Source organism: Pleurodeles waltl, chromosome 12 (genome assembly GCF_031143425.1).
Source record: "Pleurodeles waltl isolate 20211129_DDA chromosome 12, aPleWal1.hap1.20221129, whole genome shotgun sequence".
Lineage (NCBI taxonomy): Eukaryota > Metazoa > Chordata > Amphibia > Caudata > Salamandridae > Pleurodeles > Pleurodeles waltl.
This window is the reverse complement of record NC_090451.1, coordinates 38,048,934-38,072,183: the sequence shown is the minus strand read 5'-3', so window position 1 is coordinate 38,072,183 and position 23,250 is coordinate 38,048,934. Positions and strand designations below refer to the sequence as shown.

Below are 23,250 nucleotides of genomic sequence, written 5' to 3'. Positions count from 1 at the left end.
GACTTTATGAAAGACCTTTGCAATAAATTTATGGAATCCTTGTTGGGCAAGCTTGAACCAATTCACACGTGTTTGGTTGCAACTGAACTGGAAACTAAGCCAGTTGAATTCACTTTCTGTTGCTCAGCAGCCGGTTGTGGTGCCACCTGATAAGGGGTTAGGGCTTTTATTTCCTTGCCTATTCCACCAGATGCCATTGTTGCAGCACTGGTTTGAGCTCCAGCACATTAGTTAAAGGGTGGATTCCAACCAAAGTAGGCACGGGGAGTAGGTACAACATCACTGAGCGAGTCAAGGGGTACGCTAACAAAGCCTTGGAAACTATGGAACTCACCCCTCTTCAGCTTACCCCGCAATGTACCCCGTATGTAATAGTTCTGAAGGAGGTCCCGACCCATCTATGAAGGACTATTACCCCGCCACGAAGGATGAAACCCACTGGCCAAGGAACAATTCTGCGTGGCCCCTTAATTTTTCATCCGACATACTAATAGTCAGAATAACCCCCCTGGAGTGGCCCCGGCAAACAGGAAGCAAATGGCGACTGTGCAACCATTAACTTCAGATCACCAAACATGGTAAAAACACTCCTCAATGGCCTCTGTAACCAGATTCAGTCTCAGGATCCATCCAGGCATTGCTCCTAAGCTTTCCATCCTCCAACCTGTAGTTAGAGTAAGTGCTACCTGTCGTGTGACTAGTAGGCCAGTCTACACTTTGGAACTCCAAAACTCAATAGAAGTGATAGCCTCTCTGGAGGATTTGGACTGACTTTGCTCTAAAGTGGACCTGGAAGCTTGGAATTGCACCATTTTTGATGTACCATGGAAGGGGGGCCCTACGCGTCAGGGCAGGAGCCGCCCCCTGAGAGTGGCTTTGTGACAGACTCCACTGCTTCTAGGGGTGTACCAAGGGGGGCCTTGGCTGACCTACCTGGCCTCGGGATTCTATCATGGAAGATTGCTGGCATTTATCCTAAGCTGTTAAATTCGGACTGGCTTTCAATTATTAATAATACTGTCATTGTTTTCTTGCAAGAAACTTGGTCTACTGGGGATTTTTGTGTAATTGGTTTCCACACTTTCTGCAGAGCAGCCACCCCATCTCATGCAGGAAGAGCGAAGGAGGGGGTTTACCCATCCTGCGGTCTGTAACACTAGGTGCTCTCCCCATTAGAACAATCCAGTTTACATCTAACTTCTAGCTCTCCCCGCACGCCCTCGCCTCACTGGACTACATCCTCCTAGGCGACCTCAACTTCCATCTGGAACAAAACAACGACCCCAACACCGCCACCCTGCTCGACAACCTTGACAACCTCGGACTCAAACAACTGGTGAACACCGCCACCCACATCGCCGGACACACACTCGACCCTATCTTCTCCGCCAGCAAACACGTCTTCTTCAGCCACACCTCCGCTCTACACTGGACCGACCACAGCTGCGTCCACTTCACATTCCGACGCGAGACCCGTCACCTCCGCACTCAACCCATCCCTCGTCGACAGTGGAACAAGATCCCCGAAGAGCGACTCTTCTCAGCACTCACCACCAACCAACCCACCCTCACCACCGACCCCAACGACGCAGCCCTCAACCTCACAAACTGGATCTCCAACTGCGCAGACAACCTTGCTCCCCTCAAACGCACGCATCGACAGACCAACACCAAAAAACCTCTCTGGTTCTCTGACACCCTCAAAGAATCAAAGAAAACTTGTCGCGCCCTTGAGAAGGCCTGGCGCAAGGACCACACCGCTGACAACATGACCGCCCTCAAGAACGCTACCCGCAAACACCACCGCCTGATCCGCGCTGCTAAAAAGACCTTTTTCACCGACAGACTGGACAAAAACAGCCACAACAGCAAAGAACTCTTCAGCATCGTCAAGGAGTTCTCCAACCCCAACGCCAACGCCGTCACGCCCTCACAGGATTTGTGCGAATCCCTCGCCACTTTCTTCCATCGCAAGATCAGCGACCTCCACAACAGCTTTGGACACCAGACCCAACATAACACCACCGAACCCGCACCCCCGGCCATTAACCTCAACAACTGGACCCACATCAACACTGAAGAAACCAAATCCATCATGAACTCTATCCACTCCGGCGCCCCTTCGGACCCCTGCCCTCACTTCATCTTTAACAAAGCCGACGACATCATCGCCCCGCACCTCCAGACCGTCATCAACTCTTCTTTTTCTTCTGCTACCTTCCCCGAATGCTGGAAACATGCCGAAGTCAACGCCCTACTAAAGAAACCTACGGCTGACCCGAGCTACCTGAAAAACATCCGCCCCATCTCTCTTCTGCCTTTCCCAGCCAAGGTAATAGAGAAGACCGTCAACAAACAGCTGACCACCTTCCTGGAAAACAACAACCTGCTCGACCCTTCACAAACCGGATTCCGAACCAACCACAGCACGGAAACCGCTCTCATCTCAGTCACTGACGACATCAGAACCCTGATGGACAACGGTGAAACAGTCGCCCTCATTCTCCTCGACCTCTCGGCTGCCTTTGACACCGTCTGTCACCGCACCCTAATCACCCGCCTCCGCTCCACCGGGATCCAAGGCCAGGCCCTGGACTGGATCGCCTCCTTCCTCTCAAACCGTTCCCAAAGAGTTTACCTCCCTCCGTTTCGCTCAGAACCCACCGAGATCATCTGCGGCGTACCTCAAGGCTCATCGCTCAGCCCGATACTCTTCAATGTCTACATGAGCCCCCTCGCCAACATCGTTCGCAAGCACAACATCATCATCACCTCCTACGCCGACGACACCCAACTTATACTCTCCCTCACCAAGGACCCCTCCAGCGCCAAGACCAAGCTACAAGAGGGTATGAAGGACGTCGCAGATTGGATGAGGCTCAGCCGCCTAAAGCTGAACTCTGAAAAAACGGAAGTCCTCATCCTCGGCAACACCCGATCCGCCTGGGACGACTCCTGGTGGCCCTCGGCACCGCACCGTCCCCCACAGACCACGCCCGCAACCTCGGCTTCATCTTGGACCCTCTTCTCACCATGACCAAGCAAGTCAACGCCGTGTCCTCCGCCTGCTTCCTCACCCTCCGCATGCTCCGCAAGATCTTCCGCTGGATCCCCGCCGACACTAGAAAAACCGTGACCCACGCCCTCATCACGAGCCGCCTGGACTACGGCAACACCATCTACGCCGGGACCACAGCCAAACTCCAAAATCGCCTGCAACGCATTCAAAACGCATCGGCACGCCTCATCCTCGACGTACCCCGCAACAGCCACATCTCCGCACACCTGAGACACCTGCATTGGCTCCCAGTCAGCAAAAGGATCACCATTCGACTTCTCACCCACGCACACAAAGCCCTCCACAACAAGGGACCGGAATACCTCAACCGACGCCTCAGCTTCTACGTCCCCACCCGCCTCCTCCGTTCCTCTGGTCTCGCACTCGCTGCCGTCCCTCGCATCCGCCGCTCCACGGCGGGTGGGAGATCTTTCTCCTTCCTGGCGGCCAAGACCTGGAACTCCCTCCCCACCAGCTTCAGGACCACCCAGGACCACTCCGCTTTCCGGAGACTCCTAAAAACCTGGCTATTCGAGCAGCAGTAACCCCCCCTTTCCCCTAGCGCCTTGAGACCCGCACGGGTGAGTAGCGCGCTTTATAAATGTTAATGATTTGATTTGATTTGCAGATTCCCTGCTCGTTCAATGTTGTTTTAGTACATTTTTACAACATTGTTGACACTCTGGTTACGGCCGTAAGTGATGGCTGTCTGATGAGTTTTCAAGGCAGCCTTGGGAAGGAGGCACTTACAGTTTGGGCAGGAGATTTTAACTTGAGGTTGTGTGAAGTCAGTGAATCATGTGTCTGTGGAATCAAAGAGTTGGGGGGGCAGGTGATTTATACTTCCAACGAGACCCTTTTGGGGAGGCTGTGAAAAGGGCCTTGAAACCTAATAACTTGGCTTTTGCCAAGGAATTTAGGGTTGATGAGGCACACTTCCTCTCTACCTATAATGGGCCTAGCACTGGCAGTGAGATTGACTGGAACTAACCGCATTGTTGCTGGAACACAATGTTACTGCGTATTGTATACACAACGATAACCCGCTTGTCCTGGTCCTTGATTTACCTCTTCCGGGGGATTAGGGGCAGAAGGCGATTTTGCCACTAACACACTTGGCAACAAGGGTATTAGGATTAGATGGAACAGCAGACATGAGGAGGCTTTTATGTGTAAGCTCATTAGAGATACCAGTCAAACAATCTCACTATTGACTTCTTCTGAGGAATCCCCGGAGAACATATTAGCGGCCATTGGTACCTTAAGTTCTTCATTGGCCAAGGGGCTGACTCTGAATGAACCCTTTAAAAAGCCCCCACCGCTAGGCTGATTCAACCAAGCTTGTACATCTGCCCACAAAGAGCTAAAATCATCCTTGTCTGAAACTCCGTGCTCCAAGAGGATATTTTGTGTGCAAGCAGGTTCTATAAAGACACCCTCAAGGCCAGGAAAGTCTAGCTTAAAAAGGCAGCATGGGAGATCTCAGCGACGGCAGCTAAGTTGAGAGGTAGCGCCACTTTTTAGAGGGGTGTTAATCCACCCTTTCTGTCCAGATATGGGAATCTCTTGTTGGTCACTGTCCTACCCATTGAAGCTTGGGTAGATCATTTTACAAATATTTTTAACCAAGACAACAGGGTCTCCAACATATTAAATAGTGAAGTATTCCGCTGCACCTCCGAGAGGTACTCCAATTTCAGTGAGACCATGGAAGTTAGGGTTGATACCAGCTATCAATCAAAGCCCCTCCGGTGAGGCCTTCAGACCTGATGGAGTGCCTCTGGATCTTTATAAAGACAACACTGTTTTTGGGCTGTAATTTAACTAATGTTTTCAAGGCTGCTATAAGAAGGAAACTTCTCCTGTCTTGGATGGAGGCGGTTGTTCTCCTTTTTGAAAAAGGAGACAGACATTTTCTGTCTTGCTATTGCTCAATCTCCCTACTGGATAGTTCTTTTAAAATATTGGGGGGCAGAGTTCTGGCAGTGAAGCTTGAGGCTTGGCCGGAGGAAAACCAGGCTCTGGCGAGAGTGCAGGTTGGGTTTCGTCCTGGGGTTGGCACTGTTGCTTAAACTTTCAGCTGATAATAGGCAAGTATGTCATGGCCAGGAGGTTATCCTTTCACTTTGCATTCATGGACCTCTCCTGTGCTTTGGGATATTATGGAAAGGATTAGAATAAACCAATCAAGGCCTGATCAATCCCTAAGGATGCACTGGGATACCATAGCTGGAATTAGATATGAAGCAGATGGTGAAAATTCCCCTATAATCAAATCCTCACTGGGGGTTCAGCAAGGATGTGTGATGACCCTTTACTGTTCCTTATTCATATTAATGGCCTAGAACATTACCTGGGTAAACAGGGACATATCTCCTCAAAATGAACTCTTGTGTTTTATTAGTTTTACTCTACGCAGATGACGCAGTTTAAATATCAAGGACCACAGACTCCTTCTAGATACTTTTTATAGTTTTATGGGGAGGGTGGACCTTAAAAGTAACCTCAGTAGGTCATTCTGAGGACTATAGGCTAAAAAAGTTCAAAAACGGGTCATTTCCAATTGGGAGGGATAGATATCCTCAAAGTTGAAACTTAGCAATGCCAAATTTTAAATTTGCTTGCCGACTTGGGCAAAAGCCTGTACAAGAGTGGGTTAATTTCTACAAAAGCAAGTGTATGTTATTGGCAGTTTATGGAGCTGGTGTGGGGGGGGGGGGGGTTAAGGGTGTTGGACAACTACTACAGATGTTTAGCGTTCCCCAAATCTTCACCATCCTTTGTGTTACTCTCAGGTTGGGCTGGTCCCAGTGCTGGATAGACTTATGCTGGAGCCCCTCTCTGGCTTAGAATTTGGAGAAACCCAGAAGCACAGTTCTCGAGGGACTTGTTGGCAGATTGTCTCTCCCTGGATAATTGCATGGCAATTCCCTGGATTAATTATGTTAAAAAATGGTTTTGTAGATTTAGGTCTTGTGGAGCTCTTCCATAATCCAGAAATTGCAGTGATGAGTTGAAGAATGCAGGTCAAAGGGCTGATTATGGCAAGGTAGACTCCATCAGGCGGATCTTGACTAAATGTGCTTTGTCACCAACTATAATTTAATCAAACTGTCCCCGGGCTGTAAATTTAATCTGATATCAGTTTTTAATGTGAATTCTAGGTTTTACCTCACATGGTTTCGTTTTAGTATGTTGCACTTTCTAGAGGCATTCCCCAGGAAGGCAGATGGTAGCTCAACAGTGCCACAATGTCCGTGTGATAACGTCTCTTCCCAATGCAGAGTCACACTTTATTATTTATTGTCATTTGAATTCTTATCCACGTAAACATTAAATGGTTCCAATTCTGTGTTTAGCATTGGGTTACATGACGAGGGTTCAGCCTTTTTGCAAGAGCTGAGTAGTCTAGAATTGTGTGTTGCTGTGCCGAATGTTATAGACTGTGCTATTGTGGAAACTGGCTAAAGAATCAATTTTATATTTCCCAGGCCTGACCTCATCCTGTGATACTCAATGATGAACAGGCCTGAAAAACATATGCAAAAGGTTGTATGACCTTTACTAAACTAACCCAGACAGGTAGCTTGTAACAAGGCTTGCTTAAAAGAGACACCTCACGCGCATTGCTTTATTCACCCAACAACAGACAGACATCTGGATGTCCACATAGGTCTGAGGGGAATTGTTTTCCTCTCTACAACGCAATAAAACAATATTTTGCAGCAATGTGCTTATGATCTGATAAAATCTTTGTGGGGAATCACCTTTTCATTTACCATAGGTCTGAGGGGTGTTTGTGAAGAAACTGGTTTGGTGACGCCTTGGAAAGTCCCAACCGTCTGAGTAATGTGAAGGTCATGCTTATGGTCATCTTGTATGACGCTGCCATCATGAAATGTTGTTCTGCTGTGATTGGATAAATGCACAATATATGTGTAACACCATGCATCTCCTGATCAACATCACACCATGTACTTGATGAAGAAATGACCTTTCTGTTGTTCTGATTGGATGGTGTAGTTTCACACCTTTGTGGTAAGTCGGACTCTTGAACTTGGCTCTGCAAGTCATAGTCTCCATGTCACATTAAAATACATTTTTCTTTTATCTTTCCTGATGAGTTCCTGCCTCTGATTTTTTGAAGTTTCTACACTATGAGGATTAGAAATAGATATGGGACCCTGTAAATTTTCACATGCTTTGATCATCAGGCCCTTTTTTTTTTTTTATAGAGATGCATATTTGATGAGACCTGTTTGCAATTATGGCATTCACAATGTTAGCAAATGTGTTAGATTTATGTCTGTGTAATGACGTTCTTATCATGTGCTCTTATGGTTTCTTAAGCCAAAAAAAGATTTGCGGACTAACTATATTTCATCAATGTGCATAAAGGTGAAAGTAAGAGCAGTAAATATATACTTATCTCTTTATACGTTCCATCATGATATTCTGCTGCTCTTGTTATAGCCACAGTATTTTGTCAGGTCTATAGTTCACTGTTGGTATTCTAGCATTGAAGCTCCTTTGACCTATTTAGACTGGGTAGTCAGTGGCTGCTAGAATATATGAACGGTCACCCAGGCCCATATTTACCAATGTTCGGCACAAAGCAACGCAGCAAGACAATTTTCTGTTGTGTGTCAAATGGCGCGAGCAGGAATGCATCCCTCTCTCTGCGTTGGCGCAGTAAGTGCTGCATAGCAGCAACGCAGATACCCTTGCCTCCTGGTGCAAGGGTGCCTGCTACCCAGGCAGGATTGTTTTTCTGCAAGAAGGGACACTTCCCTTCACAAAAGCAATCCTCAGGGGCATGTTTCTCTTTCTATGTGTGCTGCAGAATGCAGCATGCATGGGGAGTGGAAATAAACATATTTCTCCATGTTACAGCTCTGTTGGGTTGGTGTAGCGTTTTGGCGCGTTCCCGGGTTTACTACCCTTAGAATATCTGGAAATGTGCCAAGATCCACAGGTGGATGGATGCATGGGATTATACATACTCCACCATGGAAACTCCAATGCAGAGTAACGTAACGCAGCGATTTGCACTGCCTTGCATTACTCTGGATTTACTAAGCCGCACAAGCTTTGCATGGTTTAGTAAATATCACATAACCGCTATGTTGCCTTAAGTCGGTTTGTGTGCCACAGTGGCAATGCAAGGGCTTAGTAAATCTAGGCCTCAGTGTCTCCTAAAATAAAATAACTCCACCCAATGACTCTTACCCTAGCAACATGGACTCCTAACTTAGAGAAGTCTTAGTGGAATCAAATATATCAGAAATGCTGGCTACTGGCTGCCTAACATAACAAGCAGTGCCAAAGCCAATAGGTCTGGCTTTGGCCCCCACCTTTATCACAATTCTTGTACAGCAAACTCTAACCTCCAATGGCTGAAGTGGGATGGCACATTGCCCTTTCATACATTCTGGAGTGGGTGGAAGACAAAAGTGAACAACTGAACCACCAACTAATGGGTGAGGTCTGGCTGAAAACCCTATAGGTAAAATTAAAAGGTCTTGACTAACACCGACTTAATCGATCGGTCTGTCTCTGCTAAGAGAAAAGGAACGAAAAGATCAAATAAAAGAAAAGACAAAAAGGAAGAGCAAGAAAGAACAGGAAAGAAAAGAAGTAGAAGAAACACAAGAACAGAGCTTGGAAAGAAAGTAAAGAAGAAAAGGAGGAAAAAAAGACAGACAAAGAAGGCAAGAAAGAAAACAAGAAGGAATCAAGAAGGAAAGCAAAACAAAATTAATGAAAAAACTAAGAGAGAAGGAAAGTAAAAACAAAAAGAAGGAAGTAAGAAGGAATAAGGGAAAGAAGGCAAGAACAAATGAAAAGGAAAGCAAAAACAAAATAAAGATGGAAAAAAGAAAGGAAAAGGAGAAAAAATGCAATAAAAAGGAACACAAAATGGAAAGAAGGACGGAAAAACAAAGTAGAGAAAGAAAGACAAAGGAAGAAAGAAGGCAAAGAGTAAAGGAAAGACTGACAGAAGAAAATAAAGCAAGAAGGAAAGATTAAAGAAAAAGTGGAAGGAAATAAAACTGAAAACATGAAAAGAAAGAACTGAAAGGTGGACGGAAAGAATAGGAGGCCGAAGAAAAGAAGGATGGAAAAATGGAAACAAATGAGGAAAGAAAAAAGTGAATGAGAGGAGAGAAAGAAGGAAGTCAAGATAGAAAGGCAGGAAGGAAGGAAAGAAGACAAAAAAGAAGGGATACAGAAAAGGAAAGAAGGCAAGTAAGAATGATCAAAAAAGATGGAAGGAAGAAATGAAGGAAGGAAAAAGCAAGACTGGAACAATAAAAGAAAAGATGGAATGAAGGAAAGAAGGCAAGAAAGAAATGCGCAAATGAAGAAAGGAAGTGAAATAAAAGAAGAAAAAGGAAAGGGTATATGTAAGGATAGAAGGAATGAAAGCAGAAAAAGAAGAACAAAGGCGAAGTAGAAAGGCAAGAACAGGGAAAGATGGCAAGAAAGAAGAAATTAATGAAGGAAAAATGAAGAAAAAGAAAAGGAGAGGAAAGAATGCAAGAAAAGGAAAAAATGAAAGAAAATAGAAAGGGAAGAGAGCAAAAACAAAAGAAGACAGGAAAGAAAAGAATGAAGAAAAGGGAAAAGTAGAATAATGCAAGAAAAAAGGAAAGAAAGGAGGGAAAGCAAGAAGAAAAATAATTAAATAAAGGAAAGAACAAAGGAAGGAAAATAGAGCCAAAGAAGGGAAGAACCAAAGAAAGAAGTAAAAAAGGTAAGAAAGCAGGACAAAGAACAAAAGGAAATGAAAAAAGGAAATGAGGCACAAAGTAGAAGGGCAATCAAAAACAAAAGGAAAAAGAAGGCAAGGAAGGCAAGAAAGAAAGACAAAAAGGAAAGATGGAGAGAAGAAAGGAAACAAGAAAGTAAGAACAAAGGAAGGAAAGAAAGGACAAAAGAAAAGACAAGAAAAGTAGACAACTGAAACAAGAAAGGAAAGATTGTAGATGAAAGAAAGAACGAACGCAATGGAATGAAAGAGGGAAGGAACAAAGGAAAGAGAATGAAGAAAGGACTTCCATGAAGAAAATGAAAAAACTGAAGGGGAAAAAGGAGAAGGAAAGCAAGAAGGAAAGAAGGACGAAAAGAAACAAGGAAGGAAAGAAGGCGAGAATGTAGAAGAACAAGAGGTGTAAAAAAAGGACAAGAAAACAAAAAAAGACAGAAGAAAGAAGAATGAAAGGAAAAAAAGAAGAGAAAGGAAAAAATACAAAGTAAAAATGAATGAAAAGGGGAAGAAGTAAGGAAGGAAAGAAAGAAGGACAAAGTAGAGAGGTGAGAAGAAAGGAAAGAAAGAAAAAGAAAGTAAACACAGGAAATGGAAAAAAGGCAAGAAAGAAAAGAAAAAAGAATGAATGAAAGTGAAGAACAAATAAGAGTAAAGCAGAAAAGACAGAAGGAAAGCAGGAACGAAAAAAAGGAGGAAGCAAAGAAGGCAAGGAAGCAGTAAAGCAAGAATGAAAGAAATGAGGAAGGAAAGAGAACCAAGATGGGGAAAATGAATTAAGCAAGAAACAGGTAGAGAATGAAAGCAAAAAGAAGGAAAGAAGACAGGAAAAATGCAAGAAAGAGAAAAAGAAAAGGCAAGAAGATGAACAGATGGGAATGATGGCAAGAGGAAAAGGAAGACAGAATGAAAAAGAAAGGAAAGAAAATGGAGGAAAGAAAGCAAAAAGAAGGTAAGAAAATAAAAAGAGAAGAAAGCAAGAAAAAAGAAGGGAGGAAAGAAATAAATAATCTGAAAATGGAAAAGGTAGAAGAATGCAAAAACAAAAAGGAAAGAACAAAGGCAGGAAAGCAAGAAGAAACAAAAGAAAAGGGAACAAAGAAAAAAGAAGGGGGATAAGAAGGCAACAGAAAGAAAACAAGACAAGAAAGCAGGGAAGAAAAAAGGCAGGAGAGCAAAAACAAAAGAAACAGGAAAGAATAAAAGAAAGAGGGAAGGAAGGTGAGAACCAAAAAAAAATGAAACAATGAAAAAAGACAAAGCAGAAAAAAGGAACATAATGAATGAGGAAGGAGGTAGAAAGAAGGAAATATGAACAAAAAGGGGTGGAAAGAAGACGAAAGGAGGAAAAAAGCGGGAAAGAATGAAAAGGAAAGGAATGCAGGAAAGGAGGAATGACAAAAAGAAAAGATGGAGAGAAGGAAGGAAATAGCAGTAAATGAAGTAAGGGAGAAGTGGTGAGGAAGGAAAGAAAAAAGTTGAAAAGAGGGAAAGGGAAGAATGAAGAAAAGTATGGAAAGAAAAACGGAAAAGAACTAAAGGGAAGAAAGACAAAACAAAAGAAAGAAGGAAAGCAAGAATGAAAGAAAGGAAGGAAAATGAAGAAAAACTGAGCAAGACCAAAAGAGATGGAAAGAGGGAATAAAGGAAAGAAATCAAGAAAGAAGAAAAAGACGAAAGAAAAGAAAAATGGAGAGCAAGAAAACAGGAAAGTTGAAAGAAAAAAGGAAAGCATGTAAGAAGAATGAGAAGCGAATGAAAGGAAAAAATAGGAAGTAAAAAGGAGAAAAGAATGAAAAAGGGAAAGAAGGTAGCAAAGAAAGTAGAAAGAAGGACAGAATGAAAAGGCCATAAGGAAAGTAAGAAATCAAGAAAGAAAGTTAGGGAAGAAAGGGACAAGAAAAGAAAGACAGAAAATGGAAAGAAAGGCAAGATGCAAGATGAAAGAAGAAAGAAGAAAAGTTAAAAAATGAATTGGCAAAGTGAAAGAGGATGGAAAATGAAATGAGGAAAGACAAGAGAAGTAAAAGAGGAAGAAAAAGGAAAGAGGAAGGAAAAAGGAGGACAAAGAAGGAAAGCAAGAACAAGAGGTGGAAAGAAAGAGGAATGAAAATGTAAGGAGAGAAAAAATTTACAAAAATAGACAGAACAAAGGAAGAAAAGAAAAAAAGAAAAGCAAGATCGAAGGGAAAAAGAACAAAAGATGGATGAAAAAAGGAGAGAAAAGTAAAGAGAATAAAGAAAAAAGAACTAAAGAAGGGAAGTAAGAATGACAGAAAGAAGGAAATAAGCAAGAAATAGAATTAAAGGAAGAGTATGAAAAGAAAGAAAAGAAAGAAAAGAAAAAACAAAAGAAGGAAAATAGGAAAGAATGTAAGAAGGCAAGAATGAAAAGACAATGGAGGAAGAAAAGAAAGGAAAAAAAGAACCAAAGAAAGGAAAAAAGTAAGGAACTAAAAAAGGAAGAGGTAAAGAAAGTAGAAAGAAGGAGAGCAAGATTGAAAAAAACAGGAAAGAAAAGGCAAGAATTAAAGGACAGAAAGAATACTGACAATGTACAGAGATAGAAAGAAAGAGGGAAGGAAAGGAAAGAAGTAAAGAAAATGGGAAGAAAGAAGGTAAGAAATGAATGAATTAACGAAGAAAACAAAAGCAGGAAAGACAGAAGGAAAGCAAGAACAAAAAAGGATGAAGGAAAGATGGCAAGTAAGCAGGAAAGAAAGAAGGAAATATGGAACAAAAAGAAAGGAAGGAAAGGAAAAAAAGGAAAAGCAAGATAGGAAAGAACAAAGTAGGAAAGAAGGCAGAAAAAAACAAAGAAGAAGAGAAAGATAGCAAAGAGGGAAAGATGGCAAGAAGAAACTAAAGAAAGGAAAAAGAAGGAAAGAAAGGAAGGAAAATAAAAGGGAGGAAAAAGAAAAAGAACAAATGATGAAAAGATAAAAAGTTAAAGAACGCAAGAAAAAATAAAGGAAGGCTAATACGAAAGAAGAACGAAGGAAGGGAAGAAAAAAAGAAAGAAGCAAAACAATTGAAGAAAAAGGGAAAGCCAGAGGAAAAAAGTAGAAAGAAGTAAAACAAGAACAAAAGAAAGATAAGAGGAATGGATAAATGAAAAGGAAGGAAAGAAGGGAAGAACCAAAGAAGGAAAGAAAGAAGGAAAGAAAAAATAGTGAGGAAGGAAAAAAGGAAAGAATGAAAAAATACAAGAAAGCAGGGGAATAATAACAGAAGGAAAGAAATAATGAAAAAGAAAGGAGGATAGAAAGAAGGAAATAAAACCAAAAGGTGTTAAGCGGGAACGAAAGGCAGAAAGGAAGGAAAGACAAAGGAAAAAAGATGGAAAGCAAGAACAAAGGAAGGAAAGAAGGACAAAAGAAAAGGCAAGAAAGAAGATAAATAATGAAGTAGGGAAGGAAACAATGCGAGGCAGCAAAGAAAGATGGTGAGAAGGAGGGAAGGGATGAAGGATAGAAAGAAGAAAAGAAGCGCAGAAAGAAAGGAAAAAGAACTAAGGAACTGAAGCAACTATGAATACAACAGAAAGAAAAGAAAAATAAGTAGAAAGAAGGAAAACAAAAACAAACAGAAAATAGGAAAGAAGGAAGGAAAACATGAATGAAAGGAGAAAGAAACGCCCAGAAAGAAGAGAAGAATAAACAGCAAGGATGGAAACCAGAATGAAAGAAATAATTAAAAAAGGCAAGAAAGCAGGAAAAAAGAAAAAAGGAGGACAAAGAAGAAAAGCAAGAAGAGGTGGAAAGAGGGATGGAAAATGAAAGGAAAGACGGAAAAAAGGCAGGAAAGAGAATGACAAAGAAAGACTGAGAGGAAAGGAAAAAAGAAAAAAGAACAAAGGAATGGAAGAAAGGAAAGACGGATAAAAGAAAAGGCAAAAAAGAAAGAAGGAAAGAATCAAACTAAAGGAAGAAGGTGATAAAGGAAAGAAAGTAGACCATAGGAAAGAAAGAACAAAAAAGATGGAAAGAAAAAAGGAAAGAATGAAAAATGGAAAGAAAAAAGAAATAAAGACTGAGGAAAGGCAAGCAGTGAAAAGAATGAAGGAAAGCGAGAATGAAAGAACAACGGAAGGAAACAATGAAAGAAAGGAAGAAAAAGGATGAAAGGAACAAAAGAAAGTAGAAAAACAAAGCAAGATCAAAAGAGGTGGAAAAAGGAAAGGAAGGAAGGCAGGAAAGATGGGAAAAAAATCAAGAAGGTAAGACAACAGGAAAGAATGTAAGAAGAAAGCAAGAATGAAAAGAGTGGAAGAGGAAGAAAAAGGGAAAAAATAAAGAAGAAAAGAGAAGGAAAATGGTAAGTAAAAAAGATAAGAGGGAAAGAAGGAAGAAAAGAAAGAATGGAAGGACAGAAAGAAAGGTAGAAGGAAAAGAAGAAAACAGGAAGGACAAGAAAAGAGACAAAAAGGAAAGAAAGCAGGAAAGCAAGAAACCCAAGAATAGGAGAGAATGAAAGAAAAGAAAATAATAAATTGAAAAGAAGGAAAAGGGAAAAAGAAAAGGCAAGAAAGCAGGAAAGAAGGCGAGAAAGGAAAGAAAGATGGGAGGGAAAAGGACAAAGAAGGAAAATAAAGGTGGAAAGACAAAAAAGAAAATAGGCACGAAAGAGAATGCAAGAACAAAAAAAGAAGGCAAGAAGAAAGAAAAAACAGAGGAAAGACAAGAAATGAAGAAAAAAGAAAGAAAGGAAAGAATGAACAAAAGAAAGAAGAAATGAATCAATGAAAAATGAAGGAAGTAGAAGGGACGTAAATTGAAAGAATTAAGGAAAGTGAGAAGCAGGAAATAAAGGAAAGAAAGCAAGAAAAAATGAAAGGAAGGAAAGTATGAAAGAAGGACAAAGTAGAACGAAGGAAAGCAAGAACAAAATATGTGAATGGAAGAAAGGAAATAAAGCAATTAGAAGGTAAAAGGAAAAAAGGAATAAACTGAGAGGAAGTAAGAATGCACAAAAGGAAAGAAAAGGGAATGCAAGGACAAATTGAAGATGGAAGGAAGAAGGAAGGAAAGGTAAGTATGAAGGAAGACAAGAAAGAATGAATGAAATGTAAGGAGAAAAGGTGTCAAGAAACGAAAGCAAGAAGACACGAAAAGAAATAAACAAGAAAAGAAAAAGAACAAAAGAAGGCAAGAAAGGATAGAAAGGCGGTAGGAAAAAGAGCAAGGGGCAGGAAAGAAAGAAGAAACAAAAGAAAAAAGTGCCAGATAGGAAAGAAAGAACAAAAGAGTAAGGTAAGGAAAAAAGGAACAGGTAGAACAGGTAGAAAGAAGGAAAGCAAGAATAAAAGAGGTGAAAGAGTGAAAGAAATAGAGAAAAAAGGTGAAGAAAGCAAGAAGGAAAAATGGAAACAATGAAAGCAAGAAAGAAGGCAGGAAAGAAAGAATACATGAAAGAAAGGAAATAGAGCACAAAAAGAAAGCAAGAAGGAAAGAAAGTTGGGGAGAAAAGATGGAAGAAGGAAAGAAAGTAAGAACATATACAAAGGAAAGAAGGAAGAAAAGATTGAAGACAGAAGGATGGAAGAAAAGCAAACAAGAGAAAGCTAGATGGAAAGAAAAGCAAAACTGAAAGAATAAGGTAGCAAAGAAAGAATGAAAGAGGGAATGAATGAAAGGAAGCAAGAAGGAAACAAAGGGCAACAGAAAAGGAGAAAGGAAAGAAATAGCAAACTAAGGTAGGAAAGAAGATAAAGAGGAAAAAGGGCAAAGCAGGGAAGCAAGAACAAAAGAAAGTAGAAAAAGAAGACAAGAGAGAAGGAAAAATAAAAAAAGGAAAGATGGACAGCATTAAGGCAGGAAAAAAGAATGACATAAGAAAAAAGGTGGATTAAAAAAGGAAAGAAAATAGGATCGAAGGAAAAGAAAGGCGAGAGACTGAAGAACTAGAGGAAAGCAAGAAAAAAAGGAAAGGAAGCAAGAAAGAAGGCACAGCAAGAATGAAAGAAAAGGAAGAGAGAAAGAAGGCAGGAAACAGGAAAGAAAATAGAGTGAATGCAAGAACAAAAGAAAGATGAAACGAAGGAAATAAAAGCGAAAGGGAAAGAACAATTGAATCAAGAAAGAAGAAATTGATAAAGCAAGAAGAGGGAAGGAAACAAAATAAATAATAAGGTAGTAAAGAAGGCAAGAAAGAAGTCAAAGCAAAAAAGGAATGAAGAAAGGTAGAAAAGTAGAAAGGAAACAGGAAAAAAATGAGGAAGAAGGGAACATGGAAAGGAGGCAAAAAAGCATGAAAGAAAGCAAAAAGAGATGAAAGCAAGAAAGTATAAAAGCAAGATGGAAAGAAGGAAAAAAGTAGAGGTCGACAGGAGGAAAGAATGCAAGAAAGGAGGCAAGAAAGCAAGAAAAAGAAAGGCAAAAATAGAGACAGAAGGGAGGAAGGAAAAAGCAAGGAAAAGGCAAAAAAGAAAAAAGGAGGAAAGAATGCGGAGAAAAATAAAGGAAGAAAGGAATGAAAGTAAAAGGAAAGCAAGAAGAAAAGAGGTATGCAAGGTATGGAAAAGTCAAAGTCAAAGGGAACGAAAGAAAAACAACCTAGGACGGGAAAAAAGGCAAGAAAAAGTAGAAAGCAAAAATAAAAGATGGCAGGAAAGAAGGAAGGAATCAATGAAAGAAGGGAAGAAAGAATCAAAAGGAAAGAAAATAGTAAGTGAGGAAAAGGAAAAAGGGATGGAAGGCAAAACAAGGAAGAAGGCAAAAAAGCAGGAGAGAGAGCAAAAGAAAAAAGGAAAGAATAAAGGTGGTAGGAAACAAAGAAGGAAAGCAAGGATAAAAAAGATGACAGGGAAGGAAAAAGAAAAGTAAAGAATGAAAGAGGAAGGACAGGAAGTAGAAAGAAAGACAGCAATAACAAAAGTTGGAAAGGAAGAAAAGAAAGAAGACAAGAGGTAAAGGAAAGAAAGAAGAAAAGGCAGGAAAGTAAGAATGAAAGGTGGGAAGAAGAAAGGTAAGAGGGAGGGAAGGAAAAAGAAAAGAAAGAAGGAAGGAAAGGCAAGACAGCAAAGGCAAGAAAGAATACAAATAAAGGAAGGAAGGAAAGTAGACAGAAGGAAAGAAAGAAAAAGAATGAAGTAATGAAATACAGAAGCAAGGAAAACAAGAAATGAGGGAAGAAAAAAGGAAAAAGGAAGTAAAGAGTAAAAAGGAAAGAAAGATTGAAAGAAGGCAAGAAAACAAAAAAGTGAAGAATGAGGGAGAATGAAAGCAAGGAAGAAAAGCAATAATGAAAGATGGAAGGAAAGGGAATGAAAAAGAATGAAAGCAAGGAAAGAGACAAAGAAGAGGTGGAAAAGGGGAAAAAGAAAGAAGGAATGAAAACTAGAAAGGAAGGAAGGGAAAGGAAAAGATAAGAGGAAGTAAAAAAGGAAGGAAGGAAGGAAAGAAAGCTGGAAAGAGGCAATGAAAGAAGGAAAGTAATAAAAGAAAGAATAAAGGACAAAGTAGAAAGGTGGAAGGAAATTAAGAAAGTAAAGAAGTAAAAAAAGAAAGGGAAGGCCTAAAAGGGAAAGAGAACAAAAAGGCAAGAAAGGAAAGAGAAAAGAAAGGAAATTAAAAAGTGAAAGAGGAAGAAAGGATGGAAAAAGACTAGAAGAAATGAAAGAAAGAGAAAGGAAAGAAAAGAAAGAAGGAACAAATGAAGATTGGAGAAGGAACAAACGTAACAAGGAAACAAAAGAAAGATTGAAGACAAGCAAGGAAAGGGAGGAAACAAAACCAAGATCAAAAGAAACAACTGAAGAAAGGAAAGGACAGCTGAAAAAGAAGGTAGTAAAAAAAAAAATCAAGGGAAGAGAATAAATACAAGAAGAAAGGAAAAAGGAACAAATAAAGGGAGAAATGAAAAATGAGGAAAAAATGGTGAAAGAAAGTGGGAAAGCAAGAACAAAGGAAGGAAAGGGAAGACAAGAAAGGAAAAGAAGGCACGAAAAACGGAATAAAGGAAAGATCGGCAGTATTAAGGAAGGAAAAAAGAAGGAATGAAAGAAAAACAAAGAAAAAGAAGGAAGGAAAAAAGCTAGATGGAGAGAAAAGAAAGAGGGAACTGGGCTGAAGGAAAATATGAAAGAAAGATAGGAAGCAAGAAAGAAAGTAGGAATATGGAAAAAGAAAAGGGGGAAGGAAAGAAGGCAATTAAGTGGGGAAGAAAGTATTAAGAGGGGAACCAAGAACGAAAGAAATATGGAAGGAAAGAGGGAAAGAACGAATAAGAAGGAAAGAAATGCAAGATGGAAGGAAAGAATGCAATAAAGTGGGGAAGAAAGTAAAAATGAAGGAAATTAAAAAGAAGGACGGAAAGGGCAAAAGAAAAGTAGAAAGGAAAGAATGAATGAAGGAAATGAAGAGAAGAGGAAAAAGCAAAGCAGAAAAGAAAGGAATAAGGAAGTAGAGAAAGAAAGACAAAGGCAAGAAAGAAGGAAGGATTACAAGAAAGGAAAGAATGGCAAAATTAAGGAAGGTAAGCAAAAATGGACAGAAGAAAGAAGACAGAAGGAAAGAAAGGACCAAAGAAAGATCAAAGGAAAGAAGAAAGAAAAAGAGGCTGGAAGAAAAATAGGGAGAAAAGAAAGAATAAAAGCCAGAAGGAAAATAGGGAAGAAAAGGGAAAAGCAGGAAAGAAGGTAGAAGTTTAATGGAGGGAAAGAAGAAAAAAGAAAGAAAGGTTGGATGTAATAAGGTAGTAAAGAAACTATTCATGAAAGAAAAAGGAAAGAGAAAGAAAGCAAGAAAGACATGAAGATAGGAACAAAAGAAAAGAAGGCAGAAAATAAATTGAAAAAAGATGGAAAACAAACGAAAGGACAGAAGGGAAAGAAAGCAAGATGGAAAGAAATGAAGTAAAGAAAACCAAGATGGGAAGAAAGAAGGAAATAATTAACAAAATAGAAGGAAAAAAAGAAAAGAAGTAGAGAAAATAAAAGAAAGCAGGAAAGAATGCAAGCAAAAAGAGGGAAAGAAGGAAGAAAAAGGGAAAGGTAGAAAGCAAAAATAAGGAAGAAAAAAGCAAGAAAGGGCAAAGGAAGGAAAGAAGGAAAAAGGCAATGAAGAAAAGCAAGAGCAAAAAGATGAGCGGAAAGAAAAAAACTAAAGCAAGAAGGAAAGAAAAAATGAAAGAAATGAGAAGATGGAAAAAATAAAGAGAAACAGAAGGAAAGAATGCAAGCAAAAAGGAACAAATGAAACAAGAAGGACAGAAGTACAGAAAGGAAAGAAAAAATATGAAGGAAGAAGATGGAAGGAAAGAAAGGAAGAACAGATGAAAGGAAAAGGAAAGAATGGCAAAGAGGAAATGGTGAAAGAAAAAGGGAAAGAGAACTAAAGAAAGATGTAAGGAATCAGTGAAATAAGGGAAGAGAGGATGTAAGAAAAATATCAAGGAAGGAAAGAAAAGATGAAAGGAAAGAAATAATGAAAGAAGGCAAAAAAGCAAGAAAGAAAGCATAAAGGTAGGAGGGAAAGCAAAAAGGGAAGAAAGAACAAAAAGATATTAGGAAACAGGGAAAGAAAGAATGAATGAAAGGAAGGATGAATGAAGGACAGAAAAAAGAAAGAAGGAAAGCAGTACCAAGAAAAGAAAGGAAGCAGAAAAGAATGAAAGGCAATAAGGAAGGGAAAAAAAACAAGAAAGAATGACAGATGGAAAGAAATGTCAGAGAGAGAAAGAAAGAAGAAAGTAAAGATGGAAAAGAAAAAGCAGGAAAGAAGTGAAGAATGAATTAAAGGAAAGAAGAAAGAATGACTAGAAAAGACAGTTCAAAGAAAAAAAGAACAATGAAGTAAAGAAAGAAGGCAGAAAAAGGTGAGGAAGGAAAAAGTAGGTAGAAGGAAAGAAAAGAAAGGAAAGTACATAGGAAAAAAGAACTTAAGTAAGAAAGGAAAAAAGGAAAATGAGGAAGTAGGAAGGAAAAAGCAAAGAAGGCAAGAAAGCAGACAAATGGAAAGCAAGAATGAAGGGAAGATGGAAGAAAACAAAGAAATAAAGGAAATAAAGATGAAGTAGAAAATGGAAAGCAAGAACAAAAGAGGGAGAAAGAAAGAACGAGTGAAAATAAGCAAAGAAGAAACAACAAAAGAAAGAAAGAAATAAAGAAAGAAAGCAAAGACAGAAAATAGGAAAAAAAGCAAGAATGAAAGATGGCAAGAAGGCAGGAAAGGTGAAATAACAGAACAAATAAAGTGTAAAGAACATTTATAGTAAGAGGACATAGCAAAGGAAAAGGACAAAAGAACAAAAGAAAGGAGAAGAAAGAAAAATAGAAAGAGGTCAAAAAGGGCTGGAAAGAAAGAAGGAAAAAAGAATGCAAGGTGGGAAAGAATAGAAAGACAAAACAAGAACGAAAGAAAGAGAAGGAAACGGAGGAAAAAAGGTAAAGAAAGTAAAGAAAAAAGGAGAGAAAGTAGAGGTCGAAAAACATATTGGAAAGAAGGAAAAAAGAAAGCAGGAAATAGCAAGAATGCAAGAAAGTAGGGAGGAAAAAAGAATTAAAGACAGTAAAGAGTGAAAAAGGAAAAAAGAAAGGCAAAGAGAAGAAAATAAACAAGAAATAAGTAAGGAAAGAATAAAGGAAGGAAAGAAGGGGTGAACCAAGGAGGGAAGGAAAGAAATAAGAAAATAAATGAAAAAGGGGAAAGGAGGAAAACAAGACAAGAGAATGAAAAAATTAAAGAAATAAGAAAGACAGAAGACAGACAGAAGGAAAAAGAAGAAAACAACATAGAAAAATTGAAAGGCAAGAAGAATGAAAGAAAAATGGAAGCAAAGAAGGAAGGGAGGCAGGCAAGAACAAAATAAAGAAAAGGGAACTAAAGAAAGATGTATTAAAAGAAGGGAGGTATCAATGAAAGAAGAAAAGAATTTAAAAAAGAAAGACTGAAAGAAAATAGAAGTAAGGAAAACGGAAAGAAAGCAAGAAGCATGAATGAAAGAAAAAAGGTAAGAAAAACAGCAAGAGGAAGGAAGGCAGGAATAAAAGAAAGAAAGAAGGAAATAATGCACGAATAAAAGAAAAAGGAATGAAAGCAAGAAGGAAGGAAAGAATGAAAGGGAGGAAAGAGAACAAATGGTACAAAGAACAAAAGAGGTGGAAGAAAAGGGGAAAGGGAGGAAAGGAAATAAAGGAGGAAAAGTAAAAAGAAATAATGAAAGGAAAAAGAAGAAAAGAAAGGCAGGCAAGAAAGAAAGAACGACAGGGAAAGAAAAGAAAATTAAGACAAACAGTAAAGAATGAAAGAAAATAGAAAAAGTAAAGCAGGAATGAAAGACAGAAGAAGAAGGGAAAGGAAGGCTATGAATAAACAGGAAAGAAAAAGCAAAAACAAAATAATTAAAGGAAAGAAAAACAAGAAAGGAAAGATGAAAGAACAAAAAAGGAAGTAAAGATGGAGGGCAAAATTGAGAAAAATTAAGCTTGAAGTAAGGAAAGAAGGAAAGGAAAGAAAGAAAAATAATGAACGTGGAAAGAAAGCAAGAATTAGAGATAGTAAGAAATAAATAAGTACAGAAAGAAGGAAAGCAAGAACAAAAGAGGCAGAAGGAAAGAAAGGAGAAGAAAAAGCAAAGAACGAAGGAAAGGAAGGCAAGTAAGCAGGAAAGCAAGAATGAGAAGAAAAATAAGGAAAGCAAGAATGAAAGAAAGGAAAAAGGCAAGAAGGAATGGAAGCATATAGAAAAGAGAAGAAAGAAAGGAGGAAAAAAGAATGAAAGAAAGAAAATAAACAAGGCTAGAACGAAGGAAATCAAGAAAGAGGAAAGGAAGAAAGCAAGAAGGAAAGTAAGACTGAAGATAGGATAGAAAAAGAAAGAAGCAAAGAAAAAGTAGGAAAGAAGAGGATGTAAAGAAACAAGGCAAGAAAGAAGGCACGAAAGCAGGTAACTAAGAAGAAAAAGAACAAGAGAAGAAAGAATGAAAGAAACAAATGAAAAGAAACAAATGAAAAATGAAGTAAGAAAAGTGAAAAAATGTGATAAAGGAAAATAAGGAAGGAAAGAAAGAAAGGAGGAAATGAAAGAATGAACAAGGAAAATGAGGAAGGAAAGCAGAAAGAATGAAAGATGGAAGGGAACAAAGAAAAATATAGGAAGGAAAGAGATGGAAAGAAAGAAAGAAGAAAACAAAGAACAAAGGAAAGAAGGAAAACAAAAAGGAAAAGACAGAAGGAAAGAAGGCAACAACAAAAGATCTAACAAAGAATGAAGAAAGAAACAAAAGAAAGACTGAAGACAGAAGAAAGTAAAGAAGGAAAGATTAAGGTATTAAATAAAGTATCAATGAAAGGGAATTAAGGAATATAAGAAGAAATGACAGAAAGACCGAAAGACGGCACGAAAGAAGGAAAAGCGAAAGGAAAAAACAAAGAAGAAAGAACAATGGATAGATAGGAGAGCAAGAATAAAAGAAAAAAAGGAAAAATGAAGAATGAATTAAAGAGACGGGAAGAGGAAAAGAATAAAGCAAAGAAAAAATGAAAGAGGAAAGAAAATAATGAAAGAACAAAGGAAAAGACGAAAAGCAAGAATCTAAGAAGAAAGAAAAGCAAGAAGGAAGAAAAGAAAAATGGCAAAAGAAGGAAGGAAATAAAGAAAGCAGGAAAGACAGAAAGAAGGCAGGAAATCAAGAATAAAAGACGGAAAGAAATGAAAGAAGGAAAAACAAATGAAGAAAAAAAGAAGGCAGGAAAGCAAGAAAGAAGGAAAAGAAAAAATAACCTATAGTCAGTCTATCTGAAATTGAAAAAAAGGCCATTTGAGACAAAGGTATTTTCAATCCTTTATTCTTCCATCTTCTCTTCACAAATGTTCAACAAAGTTGTCAGCCCAGCCAACGTGTCTCACCTCCAACATGGGACTTCATCAGTTCACAGTTTATTATTTTTCCTTTGTAGCACTGATTTAAAAACCATATTGACTATCTTCAGGCATCATTCCTATATTCCAATTTGAACATTCATTTCTCCTCTAAAGTCTGGGTTTATTTACATTTTTTAAGCCTTCACATGAATAGAATGTGCTAGGATGCCAGAACCACTGAGTAAACTCCATAAGCATGAAGTAATAAAGGACTGAAAATACACTGAGGACCAGGGGCGCAGACGCTGAGGGCCTGGGACGCAGACGCTGGGGGCCTGGGGTGCAGACAGTCCTGAAGCAATGAGTGCAGAACCTGGTAGAGGAGCGAGAACAATGCTGATGGGATCAGAGCTGATACTGAGGGGATGAGTGCAGAGATTGAGGGCATGGGTGCATGACCGAGGGGATGAGTGCAGAGCCTGGGCGAGGAGTACTGACAACACTGAGGGGGGTGAGCACAAACCTCAGAGGATAAAGTATCTTCCTTTGCTCTACCTACTTCCATGTAGCAGTGGTTGACACGCATTAGCACCAGACTAGACAACACTCTTGGGTGATG

The 23,250-nt window shown here is 39.2% G+C and overlaps 1 protein-coding gene and 1 pseudogene across 2 annotated transcripts in view; one reads left to right on the top strand and one right to left on the bottom strand.

Moving 5' to 3' along the window:
* Positions 1-23,250, bottom strand: part of HAPLN4 (hyaluronan and proteoglycan link protein 4) — a 130,781-nt gene that overhangs the window by 11,643 nt on the left and 95,888 nt on the right. The gene's annotated exons all lie outside the window — the stretch shown is intronic.
* LOC138267980 (trichohyalin-like) overlaps positions 1-23,250 on the top strand; it is a 38,120-nt pseudogene that overhangs the window by 8,824 nt on the left and 6,046 nt on the right.